At 45.5% G+C, this 8,143-nt stretch overlaps 1 long non-coding RNA gene and 1 pseudogene across 1 annotated transcript in view; one reads left to right on the top strand and one right to left on the bottom strand.

Annotated features, from left to right (window-relative positions):
• Positions 1-1,705, top strand: part of LOC116082178 — a 5,037-nt gene extending 3,332 nt beyond the window's left edge. Inside the window, exon 2 of the long non-coding RNA XR_004115199.1 lies at positions 713-1,705. This is a non-coding gene — a long non-coding RNA (uncharacterized LOC116082178). The remainder of the gene's footprint in view (positions 1-712) is intronic.
• A 4,732-nt stretch (positions 1,706-6,437) lies between these two features.
• LOC116082942 lies at positions 6,438-6,556 on the bottom strand (annotated as a pseudogene).
• Positions 6,557-8,143: the final 1,587 nt, after the last annotated feature.

The following is an 8,143-nucleotide window of genomic DNA, read 5'->3' as shown; positions in this document are numbered from 1 at the left end:
CTTGACCTCAGGTTCCTAGAATAGAGCTGGGTAATTTTCCACAGGGCTGCCCATCAAAGAGATCAAATTCTAGTTAAACCCGAAATGGTCTCGGCAAGAACCCAAGATGGAGGAACCTCTGCACTGTCTTGTCCTGTCACAGTTTCTTATGGAGTAAAATACATACTTACCTTACAAACTAGTGATTGTACACTTTAACACTTATCCAAGAGAAATAAAAGCAAATATCTACACAAAGTCCACACACACGCACACACACACCAATTGTAGTTAGAATAACCAAAATTGGAAATAAAATAACTGACATACCCAGGACGCAATAGATCGATGACGGTGTGGCCACAGGACTTGGAGCCACTGACCTGGACTCTCCTTGTGAATAAATCTGAGACCAGTGTGATTAGAGAAAGAGTCAGACCCAAGAGAACACACCCTGTAGGATTCTGCTTACGTACAGTACAAAAACTGGCCAAGGCCACCGACAGTGACCACAGTTGGAGCCACAGCGGCTTCTCTGGACACTAGGGCTGGGGGAAGGGGTCGGGAGCGGTCCCACAGACAGACAGACTGGACACTTTCTGGGGTAATGTCTTATATCTCTATGGAGATGTTGACAGTGTGGGAAAATATACTAGTGCAAACTCAGCAAATTGTGTTCTCAAATCCATGCATCCGACTGTGCCTAAAAATTATACCTCCGTTTAAAAACTAGGATGGAGAGACAGAGAAACCCGTGAAGGCGAGAACAAAAGCAGAAGTCCTTGGTTTCCGTCGTGAGTCCAGGTTAGGTCGTTGTGTTTCTGTGAATTTTTATTACCATGGAATTAGTGAACGTCATTCTCTGGACAGGTGATGCCAAAGACAACAGAGCCCGTCCTACAGAAAGACCGCTCCCGGGAGTGTTTTAAAATGCATTTTTCCAGTCATTATCTTGAGAGAAACAAGCAGCTGGCTTTCTTCACAAAGAGATTTAATAGGATGCTCGGGGAAAGGAGGGAGAAATCGAGGCGAACAAAGGCACAGCCTTACAGGGTGAAGCGGTGCCCCCGCTGCCAGCAACAGCATCAGAGACACCACGATGGATAGGAATGAGTCCTCTAATAATGGATGCGGCTTAAAACATAGCGTTCCAAACATTCTGGAACCCCAAACTGTACCAGCAAAAGCAAAGGTGGTCGCCACCCTCCCCTGTGAAAAGTGTGCAAGGCCAGGCTGCAGCCTTTCGGGTCCCCACGCGTGCGATCCGTGAGATCCACGCTCTGTCTTGCTTCCTTCTACTTTCTTTTCCATTTTCAAGCCATCCCCATTGGAATCCGCAGTTTCAGAGTTTCCACGTGATCTCCAAGCCTACTCTGCTCACTCTCACCAGCTTTGCCATTTCACACAAAATCAGCCAAGCCCATGTAATAGATGATTTATAAAGACACCGTGGAATGTTCTGGAACGCCAAAGTGAGGGACGCTCTGCTCTGGCTTGTTCATCAACTTTGTCTCCTAGCCTGAGAGCTTGCGTCCATGTGCCATTTGATTGTTACATTTAGGTGGAGTCTGTTGGAGGGGGGACGTCTGGTAACGAGACACAAAGATGCCTTCTAAGCTCTACTCCGGCTAACGTAACTACGTGGCCAGCAGAAACAGTGCTGCCTTTCCCTTAAATACATGTATTAGCAGAGATGCTAGCTAAATAAATTCTGTTTAGTGGAAAATGAATCCTGTAAATGCAATTTATACCGTTAATTCAGCTTGTAGATGTAATCCACTCAGACACAGGAAGGTTTCCGTGCACTGAATATTTCCGAGGCTGTTTAATATGTTAAAACAAATATTGAGCAGCTGACAGAAGAAACATGTTCCCCCGCATCACAAAAGCTGTTTTGAAACAATAATTTAGATGCCTGCTGAATATGTACAATCGTGAGGTTTTATCTCTTATCTACATTTTCTCCCTAAAAGGTATTCAGTGTGCCAGCCATTCAAGCTGCACGAATCGAGAACAGGGGAGGTTAACAAGGGGCATGATGTTCATTGGGCAGAGGGAGCACTGGGGAGAGGGAGCACTGGGCAGAGGGGAGCACTGGACAAAGGGAGCACTGGGCAGAGGGAGCACTGGGCAGAGGGAAGCCCTGGGAGAAAAAGAAGCCTGTTTAGTGCCACCCAGAAGGCTGAAAGAGGCACATGTATTTGGGAAATTTACATGCTCCCCTAAGGCATCTGCCTGTCACCATTGAGCCAGATTTTTTTTTTCATGATTAGCTTTGTGCTTATTAGTTGTGTGTTTTTGTGGTATTACACATTTTTTCTTTTTTAAAAAATTAATTAATTTATTTCTTTACACTCCATATTTTATTCCCCCGATGAAGGATTTATGATATTAAATATCTAAATATTAATCAGAAATATAATCATTTAGAAGTGCTTTATTTAAATGTATACAAGACATATATAATACATATATGTGTATAATAACATATATGTATTATATATATGTGTGTATATATTTATATACATACATACATATATATATATATATGTATATATATATATATACACATTGCTTATTTTGATCTTTGGAAGAAAAAGGAAAAATAACAGTTTGGCTTTGGAAGTTTCCTAACTGAGAAACGTGGCGTTATTAGACTCCACCATGGAGACTCCTAAGCTCATCCCTCACTTACTCTGGTTCCTTTCCAGAGAGGCCTTTGTTGTGGCTCTCAGGAGGTGCTGGGACAGTGAAGCAGAGCCTCTATGAACACTTTGGATGTGAGTTCTCATCTCTCTTGCATACCTGACACTGCACCACAGGGTGTCTCAAAGAACTGAGATACCTAGGAAAGGGGGGACCTGCATTGTCTCCTTTATGACTGGGAGTGTCTGTAATGCCAGGCACGCTGGTGCTCAACTTAGTGAATGAACTTCATTCTCCTCCCCTCCTCTCAGAGCTGGGTTATTCTCACAGCTTCATTCTCAAACTCGTTGACCTCTAAGGGTCACAGAGAGCAGAAAGGGGCATGTGGAGAAGTCACTGTGACAGAGACGGAGTCCGCTAGGAATACCGAGGCGTCTCTCATCTAGAAGTCCAAAGTTCCATTATCCTTTCTCAAAGGCACAGTAACCAGGCAGGGCCACCTGCTGCCCTAGTAGCAGAGATGAGACCGTTGTAGTACTGCAGAGTCCTGACTCTAATCGACCACAAAGGATAACTCTCTCCATCCGGGGCAAGTTCCCAGCGCTCACTGTTCAGAGCTTAGAAAAAGAGGTTTTTAAAAAGTTCATTGTAAACGACAAAGATCATATTTACTTTAAAATGCCTGGGAGCTTTAAAATAAAGCAAACTTAGCAGGTAACCAACTAAAATAGTCAACATTAAAGTAAAGTTTAAAAGGATAAGCGGACAGCTGAACTCCTTGGCTGCTTCCGAGTTCTGGTCCTCAGTTGCTCGACACCTGGCCTGTCTTGGCGACTTGTAGTTTATGCATGGGTTGCCATTGATTCTGAGGGTCATGTGTGTGCAGCTGTTCAGATTGTAGACTGGGCAACTTAAGGGACTACACACAGACTGCTATGTGAACTCCAGAACAGAGTAAGGTACAGACTGCCGAGACGAATCTCCCACATCCTGGGTTCCCTCGGATCAGTTAGAGCCCAGAACATTGCCCTCAATCACAAAAGGAACAGTTACTTAGCTGAGGACACAAACCTCAAATTTTGCTACTTCCAAAAATCCCTTTAATTCCCAGGATCTAGTTTCTAAATAGGCAATCAAACGTCTTCCAGGGGCCAGCCTCCTGACAAACAAGGTTGCTCTGCTGGAGTCCAGCCCCAGACAGGCCCTCCTGGGCTATAGAGAGTGCAGCTTTCTCCTGACCCATAGACACCTTGCAGGGGAAGGGCAGGCTTCACAGTTACACCATGTCCCTCACCCTGAATGCTAAATCTGGAACCGTGGATGTTGGGACTGCCACCAGCCTCGTGTACATGCATGTTTATGTGTGTCGAGAAAACACGCTTGACCATCATGAGAATAAGGCAGAGCATCTCTCCCCTGGACCATGGCACCACAGGACCACAGCAACTACGGAAGAGGGGCTATCTATCTCATCAGGGTTGTGTGGCCCTCGGAGGGAGCAGGACCCCAGCTGAACAGATCAGCTTTAGGAACAGAGGACAAAGGAATCCAGTTGTTCCATGGAAGTGGAGGGAAGGGCTCTGGCTAGCACAGGGCTCAGCACTGATGAGGCAGAGCCCCTGTTGTCAGGAGCAGAACCAGGCAAGAATAGTGACTGACCAGAAATTGTGGGGTCTGGGCTTGGGGTCCAGTAAACGCAAGCATAGAGCAGGCAGGGAAAAATAGGTGACCAAAGACTTCTCAGGACTCAGAATGGGACTTAAGTCTGGGCATTTGGATTCCCAGCCTTAATTTCACTACTTCTTGTGAATATATCTCTAGCCATAAAGTCACACGCATATACATACATATACATACACACATGTACGTATATACATATACATACACATATATATGCACATACATACACACATATACATGTATATATACATACATACAAACATATACATACATACACACATATACATATATACATACATACAAACATATACATACATACATACACACATTCATATACGTACATAGTCATACTTACAGCTCTCTGCCTCACGCAGTATACTGACAACTAACTATACCAGCTTCGGCCATTGTTCCACCTCAGCCCCTCACAGGCATGCCTGCTGGGCACACAGGCCTGGCTCACTCCAATACCTACACCTGTGTTCACTTACCTGACCTCTTTCTCTGACTCTTAAACCAGCTAGACTGCCTACTAATAGGCCCAGAAGCCCTGGAGCAGTCCCCTGTCAATCACAGACACGCCAATTCTCTGGCACTTCCCCACCTGAGTCCCGCTTACCCACAGAAATGACTAGCTTGAAAACACTCTTTACCGCCCGCCTTCCCCTTCCCAGTCCCACTTCCCCAAACCTTGCCTTCATTTCCTTTACCAGCTTATAGCAGGATCAGCTTGAGGCGCGGATCCAAACTAAAATAACGTCCCAGCCACGATGCTCCTTCCAGTACCTGCCTGCCCCCTGATTCTCTCCCGTGGAGGCTGATTGGCTGGTCTCTGGATTGTAGCCGTGCACATCTTCCCAGCAAATCCCACAAGACACTCTCGCTCTTCTCCAGAGGACCATCCGAATCCCTTTCCACTGCAGCATGAACATTTCAAGTGCAGAATGTAAGATGTCCAACTCAGAGGATTCCCCCAAGCCTTCCAGGGAGTGGCACTATTAGAAGGTGTGGCCCTGTTGGAGTGGGTGTGACCTTTCTAGAGTGGGTGTGGCCTTGTGGGTGTGGGCTCTAAGACCCTCATCCTAGCTGCCTGGAAGCTGGTATTCTGCTAGCAGCCTTCATATGAAGATGCAGAATTCTCAGCTCCTCCTGCACCAGGCCTTGCCTGGATGCTGCCCTGCTCCCACCTTGATGATAATGGACTGAACCTCTGACTCTGTAAGCCAGCCCCAATTAAATGTTGCCCTTTATAAGACTTGCCTTGGTAATGGTGTCTGCTCACAGCAGTAAAACCCTAAGACAACTTCCATGCTCTCCTACTGACCGTACATGAAGGGTTTAACATAGAGTCAAAGGTGATTATCAAGATACTTCCTACAACAGCTGGCCAGTGGTGGCGCACCCCTTTAACCCCAGCACTTGAGAGGCAGAGGCAGGCGGATTTCTGAGTTCCAGGCCAGCCTGGTCTACAGATTGAGTTCCAGGACAGCCAGGGATATACAGAGAAACCCTGTCTGGGGAGGGGGGGGTGCGGGGGGGGGGATGATAACTTCCTGCAAGCTCAGACCAGTCAGGACCAGTCAGGACCAGTCAGGACCAGTCAGGACAGTTGCCAACAACAGTCGTAGACATGGCAGTAGAGGAGGGAAGCAGCTGAGTATGCGACCTCCAGCAAATGACATCTCCACCCCCCCAGAGACAGGCAGAAGGCCAGAGGCAAGGCTGACCACCAGAGGCCCTTTACATTCTGATCAGATGGGGCAGCTCTCCCATAGCGGTGAGCAGGGCTTTACTGCTCCTGTATGCCAGAACAGCACCCTTTACACACAAGCTGTTGGAAACCATTTCACCTTTAAAAGGCCCTCAAATATGCAGTCCACACACCCTTTCCAGACTTGACTGCCCACTGCCTACATTTCTTTTTTTCTTTTTCTTTTCTTTTCTTTCTTTTCTTTCTTTTTTTTACATTGGAGTAAATTCTTTATTAATAACTGACCCGGTAGGGCCCACATCGCTGTGAAAGACTTATACAATGAAAGCTTAAAGACATTGAACAAGGAAACTTTCTCCTTTCTCTTTCTTTCTTTCTTTCTTTCTTTCTTTCTTTCTTTCTTTTTTTCTTTCTTTCTTTAAGCGTACAGCACCTGGTATTCCCAGGCGGTCTCCTATCCAAATCCTAAACAGGCCTGACCCCGCTTAGCTTCTGAGATCAGACAAGATCGGGTGAGTTCAGGGTGGTATGGCTGTAGACAGAAAGTTCTAATGCTATGGATTTTGTAGAATTATTATTGTAAAAATGGCCATCTTACCAAAGCAATGTATAGATCACAACCTCCATCAAAATAATCCATATCAGATATCTAATACACAATTTACAAATAAAATACATATTACTTTTTACTGTCAATTTCATATAATCAAGTGATTTTTTTATTTATTAGATATTTTCTTTATTTACATGTCATATGATATCTCCTTTCCCAGTTTCCCCTCCAAAACAAAAAAACAAAAACAAAAAACAAACAAAAAAAAAACCAAAAAACAAAACAAGGTGATTCTTACATAATGTTCATAGCAAGCTTTTTTTTTATATCTACAAACAACCTGTCTGTGCGTGGAATCCTGATTTGCCTAATAGAGTCATATCACTGCCTACATTTCAACCTATGGGAAGAGTTTACAAGTGAGGGACACTGCCTTACACATAAGTACTTGAGATTCTGTAGGCAAATCCTATACCAGACCCCTTGGAATACTGCTCAGAATGGTCTGAGGACTTGTAGAGCAGTGGCTCTCAGGCTCTGCTATTAGGCTTTCAAAATAAGAGTCCCTAGCCAAAGTGTGTGTGTGTGTGTGTGTGTGTGTGTGTGTGTGTGTAAGTGATGACCGCCTCCTCTCAAGTAAATGCCATCCCAAATTCATCTTTGCTCTTCCAGAGTCTGGAAGCACGAGGGCATTCTGTTCCATCTTCCACAGAGTGCCTTGCCCTAAAAACCCTGGGTGCCACTCTTCCAAGTGCCCCTAAGTGCTACTAATAGCAAAGTTCGAAATGTAGGAGGCAGAGCCGCCATGGTGAGCGCGCAGCAGGCTCAGCCACTTTGCTTGCCTCTTCTGGGTAGATCTGCAGTCCACACAATGTTCAGGCGGAAAGTGCTTCGCCAGCAGAGAGACCTTCTTCTGAAGTGGGCCGGAGGGAGTCCGCAGAGCCGTGGGGAGGACGACGGTAGCTAAGGTCTCCTCTGCAAGTCTCCTCTCTGTCTCCAAAATGAAAATGTCATTCCCTTCTCCCCTTCTCCCCAGGCAATTACTGCAATTACAGACAGCAGAGAAAAGGACTCTCTGCCCAGCACCTGGCACTGTTTCTAGGGCAGATAACCCGACGGCTTGGTTATTATTTTAATATCTTCTATTTCAGTCCCCTGCAAATGTCGTGAGAAGAAAAAAACACGCAGATTTTTTTTCAATCTTCCCCTGCTTCAGTCTTTGAATAATGAGAAAAATGACCAAATTATGATCAGAAAAGAGAATAAAGAATCTGGGTGATTGTCACATGGGCTGAATTTTGCCCAACATCAGACAGAAAGGCAAACGAAGCATGAGTTTTGTCTCTGAGCATCAGCAAAGGTTTAATTAGGAGCAATCTCGAGGGCCAAGCGAGGTCATCAGAACACTAAATAGGACTAAAGGTTGGGGGCCAAGCTAGCTCATCAGTACACTAAATAGGACTAAAGGTTGAGTAGCAGGCCAGATTCAACTACTTGGAACTACCTGTGAGTGAGTCAACTGGATGGCTAAGATGCTGGTGTTGCCCACTTCCTGCCCTGTCCCTCTTGGTTTT

The sequence above is a fragment of the Mastomys coucha genome, unplaced genomic scaffold, assembly GCF_008632895.1.
Source record: "Mastomys coucha isolate ucsf_1 unplaced genomic scaffold, UCSF_Mcou_1 pScaffold7, whole genome shotgun sequence".
NCBI lineage: Eukaryota > Metazoa > Chordata > Mammalia > Rodentia > Muridae > Mastomys > Mastomys coucha.
The sequence above is the reverse complement of the archived record's forward strand: the minus strand, read 5'-3'. Positions and strand labels throughout refer to the sequence as shown.